At 39.0% G+C, this 20,129-nt stretch overlaps 1 protein-coding gene across 1 annotated transcript in view; it reads right to left on the reverse strand.

Moving 5' to 3' along the window:
* BAZ2B (bromodomain adjacent to zinc finger domain 2B) overlaps positions 1 to 18,583 on the reverse strand; it is a 111,538-nt gene extending 92,955 nt beyond the window's left edge. The window contains exon 1 of the mRNA XM_066554002.1: positions 18,476 to 18,583. The gene's annotated coding sequence lies outside the window, so the exon portion shown is untranslated. The remainder of the gene's footprint in view (positions 1 to 18,475) is intronic.
* Between the last annotated feature and the right edge of the window lie 1,546 nt (positions 18,584 to 20,129).

Raw genomic sequence — 20,129 nt, forward strand, 5'->3', positions numbered from 1 at the left:
AGAAAAAGAGAAAGTCTAAGAATTACTGCACTAGTAGGACTTGATCCTCTCTTTGAAGACTGACTGCTACTTTGAGACTGCATATTTGGGCAATCTTGCAAACAAGAGGGGAGCAGCAAGACATGGCTTCAGTATTCACATAGCTAGCTGCTCCAGTCTGCCAAAAAGACACAGTAACTGTTTTGCACAGTGCCCCAGTCACAAAGCTTCACTGCACCATACATGATCCAGAGACTCCTAGACAGTATTATAAAGGCAATAATTACACAGACACAAACACTGCTGAGAAAAGACAGAGAAAGCAAGAACAAAAAAATCAGACAAAGGAAGAAAATAAGAAAAAAACAAAGCTATCAGAAAGTTTCAAAAGCCTTTTTTTTTAATTAATAGATTGAGTTACTTAAGAACAAAAATGCAATGCAACCATAAAGTCTCACATGAATTAAGTGAGACTATTAGGATGAAGATGATGATGATGAAGGTACAGATACCTTTATTAGGAATTTGTTTATCACAGCACATAGTTAAGTCATATCTAAAATGTCAGTAAGTAACTTTTCTTAAGTTTCACAGCACTGAAGTCCAGCAACAAATGGTTAGAAAAGGTATGGAATATAGATTTGATTCACAATTAGATTATGTCAAGTACACAAGCTAATATAAGAGTCTTATTCTGAAAACTGCAACAAGAAGATAACTTTTTCCACGCAAAGATATTATTTCCAGGTCCTTAAAAAACAGTTTGATCTCCAAAACTGAGATGCTGTGATGTGACAAAAAACATTTTGCCTCTTCTCCAATAAAAGGAATTACCAGCTGCATGCTAAAGCATTTCAACCAAATGAAATTGGAAATTAATTGGTTATCAAGCACAGCTACATTTAAACATCCTTTGTATCAGATCTTCTGTCTTTATACTTCTACATCAGTCACAGAAACATTGCCCTGCCTGTCTACAAAACCATTAATCCAACTTGTAAAAACAAATTTTCGAAGATGTATGTGTATATGTGTGTGTGTGTATATATATATATATATATATCTATCTATCTATGTGGGCACCTTCCACTATCCCAGGTTGCTCCAAGTCCTGGATACTTCCAGGGATGAGGCAGCCACAGCTTCTCTGGGCACCCTGTGCTAAGGCCTCAGCACACTCATGAGGAAGAATTCCTTCCCAATATCTCAGCTAAACCTGTCCTACCAATCACCTGGCGTTTAGAGCCCAAGATACCATGACAGAAAAAGATTCTCCATATTGTGTGACACTGAAGAGTTAATTTAAACCTAATGCAGAAGCAGCATTTTTGAGGCAGAAACATAGATCCTGTTTACAGTTTCTTGTAATTAGTCTCTTGATGGACTATCCATACATAAAATAATTTTTCCACGTAAGTATACAAGAAACCACATAACCCGAAGCAGGTAGGACATAATGGATTTTCATAAAGAAGAATTCACAAATTAAAATCTGGGGAAAAATAATCCTAAGTAATGTATTGGAAGGCTTATTTGGCAAAGAAGCACTGGAGGACAAGAACAAATCCATTTCCAGAAAAATATCTTAGATAATGCCAGGATCAAACCATTTACTACATATCATTACTTATATTTTATAGGTGCATCAGATGAAACAGGAACAGATTTAACAAATAAGAGCATTTTAGCAATAGAGATGGCTTTTACCTATAAACACACGTTAAGGAAGAACAATAATCTATTGCAATTCTAAGTCACTCTTGCCCAAGATAGTAGTACCTTCCTTAAGCACATATGTAACACTTTTTGACACTGGAATATTCTCACAGGGACCTACATTTTCCATCTATCCACAAACGAAGTCAACATAATACAATATTAAAAAAACCCACACCATTCCCTTTCAGTAGGGCAAACCCCTACCATTTTAGGCTCTCACTCTTCTTCCAAGACAACAATCAGGCTCCTGCACTGGCAGCTGTCATACAAAACAACCAGAATAACACTTACTTCACATATCGCATAGTCCTTAGCAATACCACATTCCTTCTTCTCCATTTCCTAATGCATACTCCTCCATTCTGCTCTTGAGAACGAGAGTCTGACTTCATGCTTTGACAGAAGAGGCACATGTTCACATCTGACTTGGATAGCCTTGTATTGAAAGATGCCAACAACAAATGTCTAGTAATATAACTAGCACAATAAGGAAAATAGATCAGGATTCAAAGAAGCTGGGATAATAAAACACCTCATGTCTCATTCAAATTTTCTTTTTCTAATTCAATTTTATCTTCATTTTACAATGTTCAGTAAAATACTTTATTTACATTAAAAATCTTGTAGTCCTCTTTATCAGTTTACATAACACTACATTTAGATCAAAACACTTCTTATTAATCACAAAAATTACAAGCTAATGAATCATAGAGTATGTTTCCTAGTTACACATCTAGTACTAGGCAGCATTACTTTTCAAAACAACCACTAAAAATGAAAAAATAGGGGGCTTCATTACAAACAGGGGTTTGTTGGGGGTTTTCTGTTTGTTTTTTGACACGTATTATATTTAAGCTTACTGCCTTACAAAACAAGACAGTGCAGCTGATAAGCTAACTTGAGCATTGCAAAGACCAAAGGGAAACACAGGTTTTCTTAATTTCAAAAATCACAGTATGTTTATATACATACATACACACATGCATGCACTTTATGTATTCAAAGGTGGAATTACAACCATTGAAAAAAACCTAGTGAACACATTTTATCAAATTAATACAGTAATTCTAATATATTGCTCCTCTGGAACAACAAAAGGCTTTAAATTGGTCCATGTATATCAAAGGCAATAAAAAAAGCCTGTATCACAAAAAAACCCAACACTACTAATGGACATCTTCTGTAGCTTATCCCTAAGTCATCAGGGCATGACATGAGCCACCTACCAGGCATATATAGTTGATTTAACAGATCACATGGTAAGTACCAACATGCTACCTGAAAAAAAAATAATAATCCACACCAGTGGTAAAGGCTATTCCACAGATTTTTCTAAATACAGAGTCCTGCTACAGAAGGTTCATTTCCCTGAAACTAAAAGGCAAAGCAAATCCTGCAACAGAGACAACCACTAAAAATTCTGGAACAGAGAAATTATGTTGCTCCTTGCTAGCATGCAAAATATAGTTGACAGAATGGAGCTACACACACAAATATTGAGTATTTTGTTTAGGCATGGATAAATTTGAATGGAAATAACTGTTGGTTTTCAGGGAAAAAACAAAGGAGAAAATTTTATTTAAGGAAAAATCAACCCTTCTCCCTTTCCCCTCAGATTTTGGGTAAGGCAGAATTTGACAGTGTAAATATATGAGGTAATCCATCAAAGACAGAACTGAAGAACTTCCTACTAAGTTTTATTATAAAACAATCTCAAAAAACAACCCTTTTTATTATTCTGAGGAAAAGCAGCAAAGAGAATGGAAGTTTAACCTATAATACTCTGGGTTCCCTGTGCTCACACAGTTCAGCACGAAGTTACTAAAAACATCTGTGTCAACATTCTCTCCTAACATCATATAGAAGCAGCAGGAAAAAACCCATTTTGTACTTGACATAGTTGTTGATTTTCTTCAGGCACACTTTTATGGAGTCCTCCTATCTCAGGACATTGTGCATTAAATGTCAAAACAGTATAATCTAAGAAATTGCAGAACGACAAACAGCTATCTTTTTAAAGATCACATGGATAGCCTGTAATTTAATCCTAATACATTCTATTTCAATCAATCCTAAAGACTCCAGAATTTGAGAGTCTTAATTCAAGACTGTAGCAATATTCTATACTTCTGGTCAAAACTCATGACTCTGCATGCTCTCCTAGTACCATTCTGACACAAAGTAAGTTTAAATAGTTCACCAAAACATCCCAAAATATAGAACAAGTGACACACAGGATCACAGAGTGGTTGAGATTGAAAGGGAGACCATCTTGTCAAAGCCTTTGCTGAAGTAGTCACTTGGAATCAGTTGCCCAGGACTGTGTCCAGATGACTTTGGAGTATTCCCAAGGGTGAAGACTTTGCAACCTCTCAGGACAACCTATGTCAGTGCGCAGCCATCCTCACAAATAAAAAGTGCTTCCTGATGTTTGAGGGCAACTTCCCAGAATGGGTCAGTTTGAAAGGGACAGCAGAGGGTCATGTGGTCCTGCCTCCCTGCTCAAGCAGGGTAATCCCAGAGCACATGGCATGGAACCTCCTGTGTTTCAGTCAGTGCCCATCTTTGTCCTGATCCACTGAAAAGAGCCTGGTTCTGTCCTCTTTGCACCTTGCAGACAGGTATTTCTAAACAGCGATGAGATTCCCCTGAACCTTTTCTCTGGGCTGAGGAGTTCAAACTCTATTTCCTTACAGGTAATATGCTCCACACCCTTCAACTCCTTAAGGGCCATTTATCAGATGCACTTCAGTAGTCCCATGCTGAGGAACTCAGAGCTACACACACAACTCCACAAACCTCACCTCTGTCCTTCAGCACGTATTTAATTGCATTTTGAACAGTGAAATGCCATAAAGAATTTTGGTAACAACTTACGAATTGTAGTAATTTATTGGAACAATGGTAGAGCCACAACCAACACCAAAAAAGGCTTCAAGCATCTGCCCTTTATTGTTCTTCAGTCCAACCTTTTATATTCTTTATCTTACATGCATGCCACCTGTGTGTCCCCTGTACCCTTTTGTCATTGGTCAGTACACCTCGGCACTCCATGTCTCACTGCCTTCAACACTGGTCACCTGTCCAGCACAACTATAGCCCATCAGGGATGAGGCTCAGCCACAACTCCACTCCCAATTACCACAAACTGTATGCTTGCAACAGTAATTCTTCTGGCAAAAAGATTTATGGTAACAACTAGTTCAAAGAAACAAAAATTGCATACCAGTTCCACTGTATTAATGAACAAAAAATACTGAGATAGTGTTGTGCCAGCAAAACAATGGACTACAAGATATCACTGGAAGTTGAAAGTGTAATGCAAGGTAGCAATCTTACCTAGTTTAAAATAAAACTGATAATTAGGTGTGAGCGATGGGCTCTGCTGTCAGGATTCTCCACTGCCCCTATTCCTTCAGTCTTGGTGAAGCAATTGTATGAATCTTGGCCACATACACAAGGGAGAAAGAAAACCCAAATAACCCTGTGAATTGTACTCAGAAAATACAGTCTAAAAATAAGGAACTACTGGTAGTCATAATTTTTTACTTCAAACCATTCACATGTATTACATTCATTATATTAGCATCATTCTAGAACAAATGTAATGTACCAGACATTCTACTAGGTTTCTGCAAGTTGGAAAGCTAACAGCAGCCTGAAGATACTATAATGGGTATCTATTTGAAAATCTAGAACTTGTGTTCCAAACTATTTTTCTTCTGCTTCTCTACTCTTTCTGGGCAAAAATAAGCTTGCAAGTATTTTCTTCTGCTCTGTGAGCTTTCAAGTTCAGGATAAGACCACAGTTTTGACAAGATAACTTAGGAATCTGTAAAAGGAAGTTGATTGTCTACTGATTAAAAGACAAAATACTGTAAAAAAAAGGCCTTAAAACTGTGTGGAAAGGACCACTACAGGTTATGACATGATAAGAAGCCACAAGCTAGCAAGTCTGAATTAATTGTTTCTTAGAAGAATATCCCTGATTTTTCAGCTCCTAAAGGCTGGAGCTTGAGCTCAAAACTGAAACTTCACCCCTGCTTAGCACTAATTTAACTCTGCTACTAATGGAATTCAAAGTACATCTAAGAAGAACATAAAGAGAAATGCTACATATTTTTAAAATATTGCCCTAAGTATCAACCAGTATCTGAGCATCTCAGACAAGAAACATTGAATCAGATTAGTAGGAATCCATCATGGAATAGTTTTTTGTTTTTAACAAACTACATTTATTTAGAAGGAAAGATAGTCAAGCTATAAGTTTGTTCTAAAACTCACTTTTGGTTTGATATCTACAGATCACTGATCATTTGACCTCTGCCTTTTTCTTTATGGCTCATAAAAAAAAAAAAAAAAAAACCAGAACAGAAAAGACGCAACAGGCAAGTTGAAAATTAATCATCCTGAGGCCATATGCTTTTAAAAATGCAACTTCTGATTATTCCATTGATTTTTATATATTAAATAATCTATTTACAAGAAAAAAACATTAAAAAAGGAACTTAAATGTCTTGTTTAAGAAACTAAGCCTCTCTTCAAATCCCTTAGAAATTGTAGTCTTACACTTCTGTTCAAAATTAAATTTATACGGATCTAACAGCACCTGACTTCTGTTCAACAAGTGAAAACATACTGAAACCTGTTTTTCAGCAATTCTATAACTTATTTTCTAGCATCCACAGAAGTTAATTACTGCCACATGCATGAACCAGTATGATTTATACTACAACAAGAGTAGCTATCTATGCAGGCTTTTTAATATCTGATAAACAAGTCTGACTCTTGTTAGTCTAGTTTACAATTTATAGGATGACAGTGAATCTTCTTCATCACTGAAATCCAGTCCACAATATGTGGCAGGGTGGGGGGCAGGCAGGTGGTGGAGGAGGGCAGACACCTCACCTGCCTTAAAATATAACTATGACTATATATTTTAAAGGTTTGTATTTTTCACTTGCATTTGACTACATAAGTAGTAGTCGTTAAAAAAGGAAGCAATAAAAGCAGGTCCTGCTTTTATTAATGAAACAGCAATCAGCTGTCTGTAAGCCATCCACGGGACACATGCACATAATCCATTTCACAGGGCACTAGTGCATTCACAGACTTCAGTTCTGAAAAATCCTCAACTACAATGAAAGCTAATGCAAATGCTTGTTCTCTCATGTAATACTGCACTGGAAAGATAACAAGTCAGTACAACTTGTGCTAGACTATCTGTGTGCCCTCAATAAGAAATAATGCACACATGGGAATGATTCTAAGGTACTTTCACCAACAGAAATTACTGGAGTACTTATTGCTCATAGTTACAGATGTCAACATAATTCTAGTCATGTTACTTAAAAGTGACCAACATTTTCTAACTGAAAATATTGAATTTATCCTGAGAACAAAATTTTGATCCAAAGAAAGTAAAATTTAGTATCCACTATCTGCATTCTACTGTGCACAAAACCCATGTACAAGGTATCATGCAAAAGCTTTTTACTACAGGTCTCCTCATGTGCTTTTGAGGTGGCTGAAAAAATTCTCCTGTGAGCAGTGTGTTCCTATGATGATCCTCTGCACTTCCCTACTGCCATAAACCAGACCGCATGAGGAAATGCAAGTCCAGTTCAACAACCCACTTGGCAAGGACAGTGCTGACAGCACATATACTTGTTGGACAGTGGGCACACACTGAGGAATCAGAGAACTGCTTGGGGCATCGGTGAAGGAACATTAATACTGGCCCTACCACTTCCTCAGCTGGCAGGTCTAATCTGTCCATCTTCTTCAAGACAGTGATTGATTTTCAAAAAACTGTAGAACTTTACTGTTAATTATCTAGCCTACTTTCAATTATGTCTGAAAAGAAATGACGAACAAAAGTTACGGCATGGAATGGACAGGCACATGGACAAACAGGTAAGCCCAGTCATAAAACTTTACGTGTTGACAACAGGTACTTGAAGGGAAAGACACATGGAGCAAAAAAAGTAACTCAGCTTTACAAAAAGATCCCATTTACATGCATTTCAAATGTCTCCCAGAACATGTAACACAGATCATTCCTTAAGACAATTGCTTATGTATTTATTTTAAACACATTGCAAGGTATAAAAAATACCACAATTATAAAAATTAAGCATTTAGAGGCCAAGAAATCCTTTTAAAGTGATTCCCCATGCTTGTTTTAACATAAAGTCCTTACACTATTCACGGATCTCTCAGAACACATAATTCATTTCCATTACCGCTAAAAAGACTGCAGGCTACATTTGAACACTGCTTGGTATAAACTACTTACATCAACACAATAAACTTTCCAATATGCTGTATATCTATAACATTTTAACTACTAACACTGAAAATTTACTGGCATCTGCAAGAGTCAAAAGATTTACCTCAATCATAACCAGAAACAGGTTGACATAGAAAAGCATCTCCCAAAAAACAGGCAAGTATTTCAAGCTGCTCTGTATCTTTCTCACGTATAAATAAAAGGAAAATGACATAGCATAATCTGCTCCTTTCAGTTCCTAATACCAGACAAAAAAGAGCATTTTATAACTGACTGCACTTAACATTAGTTTTAAGCTAAAGTGAGAGTGAGCTCCTTCCTTCCCCACATGCCCTTTGACTGTTTCTTTGTATAATGAACACACTGTATTTTGCAAATCATAAAAAAATAGTTCAAAACTAGCCCTCTGTATAAGGCTCTACCATGGAACCAGTGCTTCCCATTCTTGCTCAAAAATATATTTGGTTCCATGAAGACAACTTGCTATATACCCTCTAAGCCTTAAAGGGGGAAAATCAGGCCTGAAAAACACTTCTAGAAAAGAAGAAAAGAGAACTGCAGAAAATATAGTGTTAATACCACAGTTAAAGGCTGAACAATAAAGGACCCTTACTAAGTCTGTTGTCATTTTAGTAATAGATTCTTTCCATATGCATTTTTTCTCTTTTCTGAAATTTACTGCTCCAAACACTCTTACATGCATTAAGTGGCAAGCATGTAACTCTAAAAACCCTTCAGATATTTTTTATTTGGCAAATTGTTGGCAAGTTAAAACAAACAAAAAAAGACATGAAAAACATCAAACAGAAGCACTTCAGTATGTCATCAAAATGGGGCATACCCATTTTTTGTTCAAATATACACCTATTCTAAAACCCTATCCTCTAAATCCTCCATTACATTTAAGGTATGACTAAATCCAAGTGCACTCTCAACTAAGCTGCCAGAAAGATAGTAACTGTTGGAATGTATTGCTGTGATTTTTTTTCAATAATCCAGTATTTCACTCCCTTTAGTCAAGACTTGGGATCTCAACTTTCTTCCCATTTCTCACACTTTCTTTGGGACAGTAGCTTTTTAACATGGTCTCTGTTGACAACGCAGTGAAAAAAACTCAATTGGTTAAGTGTCAGCGATTACTAAGAGGAGGGTAGGTGTGTAATCACCTAATATCAGAATATCCTGCATTGGGCATCCACAAAGATCATTGAATTCAACCCCGACCCTGCCCTGGATACCCCAACAATCCCACCCTGTCCCTGAGAGCACTGTCCAAACACTCCTGGAGCTCTGGAAGCCTTGGGGCTGTGACCATTCCCTGGGGAGCCTATCCAGTGCCCAACAACCCTCTGAGGACAGAACCTTTTCCTGGTATCCAACCTAAACCCACCTCTGACACAGCTACAGCTGTTCCTTCAGGTCCTGTCCCCGACCATAGAGAGCAGAAATCAGAGCTGCCCCTTCACTTCCCCTCATGAGGAAGCTGTAGACCCCAATGAGGTCTGACCTCAGTCTCCTTTTCTCCAGACAGAACAAACCAAGAGACCTCAGCCATTCTTCACATGGCTTTCCCTCCAAACCCTTAACAAATTACTTCTTTAGAGTCCTGTGTAAGGTAATTTCACTGAAAGAGCCAAAATGGAAGCGTCTACTGTTTCTAATATTAGACTCAGTAACAAAAACCACTCAAAAACCCAAACAGTAATTCTCCTTGCTGCTTTGAAAGCTCCTACAATCGTGCTATGAAGAAACTGTTTCTGGCATTACAACTGTTGTAGAGGTTGGGTACCCCCAGGGACCTATTGAGCACCCTTCCACCCCACTTCTCTCCTAAACCACACAGTTGTAGTCTCAGTTACCTCTGATCTAGCTCTTTCTTCAACATTGAAAAGAAGCAGTGAGGTGCTACGGGTAACTCCAAGAAAGAAAAACGATCAGAGATACAAAGGAAAAATGCTGGTTTGCATTTCTCACAGTTTATCCTTTTTTCAATTGCTGTAACTACTCAGACAAGACCAGAGCTGTAAGGAGTGATAACATCTTTTAGTAAATCAACTGATACAGCTTGAAAAACTAGACTCTTTCAGGCACGTATGTTTGATATTTTTGTCTTGCTGACTAACACAGTAAGAAACCTCCCTTAATGACTTCCCATTTTCCTGGATCCATACATATGAAACAAGAATTTATTTACAACTTTCCTCAGCAATACTTTCTTTACATGCCAGCTTATAAATTAGTAACAAATTAACAACTTACAATGTACTGGATCAAAAGATGTATGGAGAGCAGGAATTCTGGGCTCCCTTTTGTTCCCAGAAGAACTAAGGATGTTAAGAAAACTGACTTTTATTGTCAAAATTATATTACTCCTTATAAAAGTTCCAGTCACTAGGCCAAACAAAAATACAGAAAAGTTATCAAACTATTCTGCATAAGCTTGATTTCTCACTGAAAAGCAAAACTGAATGTGGGGAAATCAACTTTACATCACGGCTTATATATATTAATAACTAATATTTCTAAGTATGTACTTTTCACATTGTAATAATAGATAAACATACCTTTATAAGAGTACAGTCATTCCTAATACATCCATTATTTTCTCCATGGGATACTCAAAAGGACTGCTTACTTCTATTTTACTATGCCTTAATTTTGTGTAATACAATCACATGTTATACTTTTTGGTTTTCCCCCAAAACCATTGGGTATACAATGCATGAAAAAAAAAAATATCAGCAACTACAGTGTTAGCAAGGTAATACTGGGTAACTCTAACAAGGATTTCTTATTCAGAACAACACACGTTACAAAACGACTACAAAGCTTGGCTGATGTCACATTTTTAGTCTTTACATAACAAGATTTCATGTTTAAGATGTATGTCACTGCTCACCCTTACACCTTGTTTCTTCAAAGCACAGAGTTTAACATTTTATTCAGCATTTAGTTAAAAATAAATATTTAATACAGAGGTTGTTCTACGATGCAAGCACAGCTAAAATGAAGGGCCTCTGTGGCTTCAGCGACCAGATTTCAAATGCAGGTAAATCAATAAAATAGAAAGCTCAAGCACAGTCGCCATGTGTGAGTAGAATGGTTTATAATAGCTTGCAAATGACTATGCACTTGCTGTAACCAGCTGTTCTTAAATTATGAATATGCAACCAATTTTCATGTTAAAGCCAAATCCCAGCACCATTTTTACAGGGAAATCCTAGTAGTTTTTTGCTTGTTCCACATGTTAGTTCTGTTAAGGCTACATACAAACAGCAGTAACTTTGGAACAAATAGGACCAAACTACTTGCATTTCATTACTAAGTCCATTAGCACAGCAAGGGTTGTCAATCTTTAGAACTCCCCTAAAACAGCACAGGCAGTACAACAATGATCTCCAAGCCAAAAAAAAAACCTCCACAGCAGACACATGAGCCCCTTTGCCAAGTTTTTGCTTCAGCCCATCAGCCTGCCTACCCTGACCTGTTTGAAGGCTTGCATCAAGCTTCAAACACTTAAAAACATCCATCATAAAAACAAAGACAGGACACTGAATTATACAGTATTAACCTCCAGGCTTTGCATACAAAGATGTAAGATTTATTTATGTTGTAGCACGTTAAGAGCTTCAGCACACTGTTCTTTACACCAAACCAGCTGCCAATTTGATGAACCTCTCTGCCCTCAACAGTACGGTGTCTTTGATTAATGAATGCATGCTTGTGGAAAAGTGCGAGAACAAAAAATGGGGCAAAATCCACACAATTATGTCCCTGTGCACCAGTGGACCACTGAAATCATTTTTGTCCAACTGGCTTCCTGTTGTAGAAAGACTGAGGGCTGAGGAGGTGGTTGTGGAATTATTTTGCTGATTATACTTGGATACTACATACCACTCTTCTAAAATAGATAACTGGTAAAATGGACTGCATTGTTTATGAAAGAAACTTTCAGCATTAGAAAAACATTAACTCATTAACACAAATCGATTTATAAATAGGGTCACAATCCAAAAACATCATCTATGTACTCAGTGAAGAAAAAAATACTCTCAGGAAGATCTCAAGGTTTTATCTTCTAATCCAAAAGACTCAGGACTGAGGTTCAAGTTCAAGAATAGCTAGGCAGATTATTTTGTGCCTTTAAATTACTGTATTAAGTATTCTAAAGAAAATCTACCTTATACTTCCTGTAATTTACAGGAATAAAATATACGGGTAGGGTTAATCATTACTCAAAAAATGAAAATTTTTCATTATCCTTTCCAACAATTCCAGAGCAGAACTAAGTTCTGTGTGAGGCTCCAAAAAGACAAAAGCATTATCAGAACAGTCACTGTATTATTTTTAAGCCTACCGTCTTTCCCAAGGCTTTACACTATAAACATTACCAGTGACAAATACTTAAATTTAGCAGCCCCACTAATTGCTAATGTAAAGAGTCCATCAGGTAGAACAATTTTTCAGGTAGTTTTTTCTTTACATTTTTAGTAGTTTGAATTTTAAGGTTTTGGGTGATTCCTCCCTCAGCAGCTAGAAAAATCTCTGCAATCTCTTTTTGCAAACTACCAAGGCTTAACCCATTCAGCTCTTTACAATGCCTGACCTACATCAAGTGAAAGGAGTCTTATTTCCTTTACACACAGAAAACAAGACATTCAGGAGGCCCTGAAGGGCTTGGGTAGCAAGGTAAAAGGAGAGAATTCACATTAAAGGCAACAGGCATCATACAGACACAGACAAGCCCAGCACATTTTTTCCTAAGTTTCAGAGACGATGTTTGAAAGATCCTCTGTCACTAAGCAAAGTTTTAAAATGCATACTTGTTTTGATATTAGTCTTTTTTCCAATGATCTGAAAGATATTCTAAAAAAAGAGAAGGAACTGGTATTAGGAATTGTGTCAAATACATAAATTAATTCTGTTAAACTAAACTGGGAAAACCCTTGTATCCTTTCTTCCTTATTGCTACATTAAAAAAGCGAAACAACCATTACGACCTCCTCACACTCCAAGAGTTTCTTTCTGATGTCTCAAGAGCTGGTCTCATGAAATGCTAACACCACAAAATAAACCACAATTTCTCCTTCCCAAAAAGAAACAAAAATCTATTTTATACCATAAAATTACTACTTTTATTATTTATTTCCATTTAAATCTGAGCGGAACTTTTATATTGGACTTTAACAAAGTATACTTGTTGGGTTTTTTTTGTTTTTTAAGGAATGGCTGGAGTCCTGGCCACTATATAACAGCAAATTTAGGACAGTAAATAGCTTAAACACTAAAGAACTTGGATAAGAACTTAACACAATGAATAGGTGCAACTCTGTGCTAACTGGACTACATGTTCTACATACCTCTTTACCACTTAAAATTGTATGATTAAGAAACAAAATAATGGCAAAATACTACATCTTGCCTGGCCCTTCTGCAGAGGCTGAATGAATACACGGTCCCAGTTTTGTTTAATGACTACACGCTGCATTCTGCTTACCTACCCATAGCAATTACTCTGTGGGCTAACAAACCACACATTTCCGTTTTCAAGGAAACAACTACCCAGCACACTACAGATTAAAGTCAGTGAAGGCAGCTCTTTCTTCATCCTCTACCACCAACTACTTGTGATGTTGGTAAAAGACTAAACCCTTCAAGAGTCCTTATCTCTGTAACAGTGAAACTAATACTGTCTTGCTTTCATAAAGCCCTAAGAAAGACAAACTAAAAAACTAATGAGAACCTACTGTTTTCCTCACACGAATCTTCTGGTGATTTCTTTCTGGTTTGTTTGTTGCTATTTACAATAAAAATGGTTTTAAAGTAAAAATGTAGTAGCATAACAAAAAAAAATCTTTAAAAGCATAGATGTCCATTTAAAAAATGGATATTTCATTTCCTTCTTTTGATGCAGCAGGGAAGATCATATGTACCTAGATTCCGAATAGTGCATAATGTTCTTCAATGTTCTTCAATACAAACTTCCTATTTCTATAAAATATGTTGACCAACATATACTTGCTTGCTACATTTTGTCTACATTCAGAATGGTGTAAACTACTAAACTATCACAAAACTCACTGCTAACCTTGACAACTGCTTCAGTGTTCCTTGTGGTGACAATTAACAATCACAAACTAGTTTATAATGTAGTATGACATAATTCACTGAATGTACTGTAGTAAAACTACAGTATTAACTCAGAAGTTGATCCATATTTGGGAGAAAACTGGTAGACTATAGGAATCTTCTTGGGGCCAAATTATCTACGTGATGAAAACACTAAGCATCACTCTTAGTACTCTAACGGAATAGTCTGTTTATTAAATTAAAAAAAAAAATCAAACAAAAAAAACCGCATTCCACCATTATTTACACTTTTAAGTTTCATTTAAAGATAACTATACATTAGCATCTCGGAGACGATCACAGTAAAGGGATTTGAACACAGAATGTTCACACAGTGAAACCCTCCATGTGCCAGAGGGAGGAGGGAGGAAGGGTGTAAGAAACTGCATTGCTGGTTATACCTCCCAACAGTCAAGATCTCCTCTTCCCAAATATACCATTATAAGAAAATTATAGAACTAACAACAGTGAGGTATTCCTTCCCCTCATTCTGGGATATGAGAACGGGTGCACAAGCTTCATTTTCTTTGCAACTCTGATATTCTACGTCTTGCATAGGAACAAAAAGTAGCAACAAAGACCTTAACAATTGCAGTTCAAGCTGGGAGGGACTGTTCTACTTGAATTCAATGACACCACTAATGGCTTCTTAGCAGTTTCATGAAATCAACCAGCTGTCAAATCGATGCATCAGAAGGAACAGTTATGCACTCCCAGAAGAAAAAAGCAACACATCAGGATGTTTTGCAAAACATCTGCTCCCTCATAATGCAGTTCTACAATAAACGTGCAAACAAAGAAAACATGAAAAAGGGCAACAGGACCTATAGGAAAGGCTTCTATTACCTTCTTATTTGCATTTTAAGTGTCTCCCAAAAAAGACCAAAAAAGTCTAGTAGAACTTTCTTCTTAACATAAGGTCAACATAAAGATTAAACAAATATACTACAGCGGTCAAACCAATGCTCTTTCCCTCCATGATATAAAGATATTGTTAGTTTACCTTTTGAAAATGCAGAACATTTTATTACATGTTCAAGAAAATCAAGAATTTTTCACCAAAAGGTATGAAGTATGCATTTAGTTTTTTTCCCTCTCACACTACTCAAAAAATTTTACAATGGCATTGACAATCTACAAGAATCTTAAAAACAATTACCTTTTTGTGGGAACACAGACCTGTAGGGAACCCAGCACAGTGGAATTTAGTTTGAGAAAATAATTTGGACGAGAAATACCAGTATGCCACGGTTTAGGACCGGTAATCTCCAATTCGCTGCTCCCACTGAAACCATGTGCTGCTCATTCACTCCCTCCCCTTCTTCAGTATGGAGAGGAGAATTGGAGGCACAAAAGGTAAAGGTCTCGGATTGAGATAAGAATAATTTACCGGAAACAGCAATGAGACAAGAAAACAAAGAGTAATAGCAACTATACCAATGACAGAGACTACAAAAAAGCGTCCAAAGATTCACACGGAAACAACAATACCCTAGTTTCACTTGGAAGAAAGCCCTTCTCTCCCCAAGAGGAACAGAGTGCCTTGCCTGTCCTTCCCACCCCCAACGAACAGAGGTAAGGTGGTCAGAACTACTGGGTGCTGGCTATGCCCCTCCTGGCTGCTGCAAAAATGAACCCTGTCCTGGCTGCAACTAGAACACGGTATCACAATTCCAATTTCTTTTCAATACAGAATAGTCACAAAACCTTATACTGTACCATTCAGAACAGACTTTGGATCAGGAATGAAAAGGAAACAATACCTGATCCTCTAAAGAATTTTTTTTACTTTCCAGAGAGTTCTGTTTATGAACAACTTCATCACAACCTGATATGGATACTCCTCTCGCTTGCAGGAATTGGTAGACCCAATGATTAAGCCAGCATCACCTGCCTGAAGTGAACATAGAATTTCTTGAATACTGAAGATTCCTTAACGATTCCTATATTCCCTTCTCTACATATACTTTACAAAAATTACCTTGGCTACCATTTTCTTAACATTATGTAGTTTACTTTGCAGCATTTTGCAGCATTTTGACAAAAATTGTATGTGGCTATTATGAGATGTCAAAGCTATACTGCCATTTTCAGAAACTACTTATCCTCTGTTGCTCACCATTTATAACCAATCCAATCTTCTAGACCTTCACTGCACTTATAATTTAGAATCACCTGCTGCACATGCTTTCCAGTGTTTAAACCTTTTCATTTACTCAGCATTCACACATACAGGAAACAGCAAATCCAACCACACTTTCTGATGCATTTAGGAAAGAAAAATAAAGTAAGCATCTGACGCTTGTTCTAACATAACCTTAAAGCTACTTTAAGTACAGCATTTAATACTGACTTGGATAGAAAGTCTTGATGTACAAACAACTACTCCTATTACTTTGTATGTTAACTGTTGTCAATATTTTCCCCAATCCTGAAGACTAAGAAAATGTGAATTAAATACAAGTAGTTTCATGTTCTCCATAGTGTGACTTTAAATATGGAGCTAGTCAAACAAGCATAGAAAAAAGGATGGAAAAACAAAAATTTATCTACAACAATTACTCCTTACCAATTACATGTTTCACCAAGTCATGTGACCAGAAAAACTTTCATAAGATCAAAAAAGGGCAATTGAGAACCAAATTAACACGTTGAACAATACCTTTTATTGTTCTCCCTTTCACAACAGTTGATGCAAAACTTGTAGTCAGAGGAAAAGAGATTTGTTGCTGGGTTTTGGGTAAGGGGTTGTTGTAGGGTTGGTTCTTTCAATGAGTTAAGTATAGTTACTAGGTTTAGCCACACACATTATACAGCACCTGGAACATAACCCAAACTACATGTAATATTTATAGGTACATTCCAGATGGAACCTTTTAATAATATACCTTAATAAGTTCGTTGCTTCCAATCATACCTCCAAGTCTGTAATTTAAAAATGGAGGTCTGTTTAGCCATGTTCCTCATGCCAAGAAGACTCTGTTTATTTCTCAGGGAAGATTCTGTACCAAGTGTTTCATGTAAACTTCACATCAGATTCATACTTTCCATAAACTAAACCAATGCAGATCTCCAGATAATTTGTTATTTAACATAGTAACTTCAGAACGTTTTTTTAAATAACCCAACAATTAAGCATTGCACATTAAATGCTAAGGCCAGGGCAGAAAAAAAAAATAAAGGGGGGGGGGGGGGGCGGGGGGCGGCACGATTCTTTTCCCGATATGAAACTAGGCACCAGATAAAGAAGCATATTCTCAGTGTCCCCTGTACGTGCGCGCACGACTAGGAACCTTTCTCTTTAAAGTGCGGTTTTACAACACGTTAGATCAGGGATTCCAGGGGAAAGCACAGAGTCTTGGACAAAAATCCCCTTAAACTTTACATGACGTCACTATCTGTTCTTGTAACATTCCCTAAACTTTAATGTTTATCCAGAAGTGCTTTCAGGTTTTCTACTCATTCCCTCCTAAAAGAGACGGTCAGAGTTTGAAATAAAAATTTGCCCAAGATGGCGAAAGGCTTGTTGTTTAGAGGGCAGAAAAATGGAGGATATTGTAATATACACAAAGGGATAAATTTCAACAACTCGGCCCAGCGCTGCAGCTGCTTGTTTCTCTTCACAAGGACGGGACACGCACAAAGCCGCGGACAGAGGGGCCCGCAGCGAGCCGGGTGTGCGGAGCGGCGCCCGCTCCCGGCCCGCGCCGCGCCCCGCGGAAGGGAGGGAGGGAGGGAGGGAGGGAGCGGCTACTCACCGCGCGCGGGAGCGGGAGCTGCGCGGGGCCGAGGGTCGCCCGCGGAGGGGCATCGCCCGCTCCGGCCGCTGCCCCACGGCTGCTCCGCGCGGCCCCGCCTCGCGCCCGCCCTGACAGCCCCGACCGAGGGGAGCGAGGCAGCGCCCGCCGCCAAGAAGGGAACGGGGCGGGAGGGCCGCCGGGAGCGCCGCCGGGAGCGGAGCGTACCACACAGCGCCACACAAAAGAGCCGCCCGGTGGCCGCTAGAAGCCGCCGCGCCGCCCCGGAGGCTGCGGGCGTCCGTCGGCAGAGACGTGACCGGCACCGCCCGGCCAAGGCACGGGCGTGCGGCCATGAGCAAAGTTTAAAATTGCTCGGAACACGGCCGTCCCGTCTGCAGACACCCCGGCCCCGGCCCTTCCCCGGGACTCACCTCCACGCAGCCACTCCGCCTCCCGCCCGCAGCCCTGCCCGGGCAGGGCCCCGCAGCGGGACTCGCGCTCGGCCCACACAACAAAGAGGCGATACGCACCGGCAGGGACGCGGCCGGCGAGGCGGGCGCTACTCGGGTTGGGGAGCCCTGGCGCGGTAGAACACCATCCTACTGCAGCCGCTCACCTGGGAGAAGCTCCGCCGCTCGGTGCGCGGGGCGCGCGGCTCTCACTCTCCCGCTCTCTCCCCTGCGCTGTGCGGGCGGCGCGCGCCGGGCTGGCCCTTCCCGGCGCTCCCCGGAGCCGGGCGGGGGCGCGCGCGGGCGGCGGCGCGCACAGCGCCCGCCCCCAGCCGGCGGGACCCTGGAGGGGGTCGCGGACCCCGCGCCCCCGGTGACGTCACCGCCGGCGCTCCCGCAGGGCTGGCGGCGTGGCCGGGCCGGGAGCGAGCGGGTGGCGGGATCGCGGATCTCGCTGCGGGACCTGCGCCCGCCCCCGGGCTGGGAAAAGTTCTGAACCACGTTCTTCACACAGCGACCGAAAGTTCCAGTCCACCTTGGGTCATTTTTTAATGATGACTTTATCGGTCGGGGGAGAAACCAAGTTGCCCACCTTAAGAACCTACAGATTAAGTTCAGGTTAAAAAAAATAATAAATCAACAATAGAATCTGTGGTGTAAACGACTGACGTCTACGAAGCAAAAAAATAAGGTGATCCACTTGTAAAAGGAGACATTTTAAAGAAGCAACGTTCAACTTTTGAGTTCTTGAAGTACTCGATAGAAAAAGAAAGCAACAAGGGTGGCAGAATGAAATTAAAATCAAGGGGAAGTATTAACACTCACCAGCTATTGACACAAGAATTAAAATTAAAAATACATCTTTTAAATACAAATCATCTCGCCTTGCCTGAAACAATCCATAGAGGTTGTTTGTAGGAAATTAAAAGCTGCGCTTCCCTACACCAACCCTTCACACTACACACATGGTATCCTCCTTTTTTTCTTTTTTTTTTTTCTTTCTTTCTTCCTTCTTTGGCATAGTCTCAAACTCAAGCAGGGTTAAAGTACACTGCTAGAGCCCAAGGACTGCTCCCTACAAACCATAACTATAACACCATCAAGTTAAAGCACAGTGCAATGAAGAAAATCTAACTGTTTTCAGTATGAGTTGGTAACAACATACTTGCAGAATTCAAGAATATGTACAGCTTGTTAACCTTATTAAATACTACATATAACCATTTTAAAAATCAACAATATTTCTAAATAAAGTCGATCTATGCATAAAGAAATATGCACATGTAGAAAGATGCCATTGTCTTCTGTTTTCTCTTCAGCCACTGGCTGCGATTTTAATTGTGCTGGAGGATCTTCATTAGTATTAACACATGGGGAGATTTCACAAAGCTCCTTCATTAGGGGAAAAAAAAAAGCCTGGCAGACTAGCTCTTTTTGCATGCAACGAGAATGTCAGCCTTACCTCGGTCATTTGTAACATAATAAGTGCAAGCACAATGATTGCAGTGCAGGAGCACTGGGGGAAGGGCAAAAACACTGCCGAACACGGATATGAGGAAAAAAAAGCTTCTCATTACAGAGTAAAATTTATGCTAAAAATTAGTGAAGATGATGTCTTGTGAGACTCATGCTAAATACATTAATGTGCTGATATGTTTTTAATTATTATTTTTGTACCAGGCTATTTCATTCCAAGGATTCACATCCAACAGCAAAGGTTTCCTAGCATTTATTGATTTTTTTTTTTTTTTTTTTTTTGTCCACCACATTCCCGGAATACAGATTTTAATCATTTCACTACACCGCACTTAGTAATTTCAT

Source organism: Molothrus aeneus, chromosome 7, assembly GCF_037042795.1.
Source record: "Molothrus aeneus isolate 106 chromosome 7, BPBGC_Maene_1.0, whole genome shotgun sequence".
NCBI classification, from domain to species: domain Eukaryota; kingdom Metazoa; phylum Chordata; class Aves; order Passeriformes; family Icteridae; genus Molothrus; species Molothrus aeneus.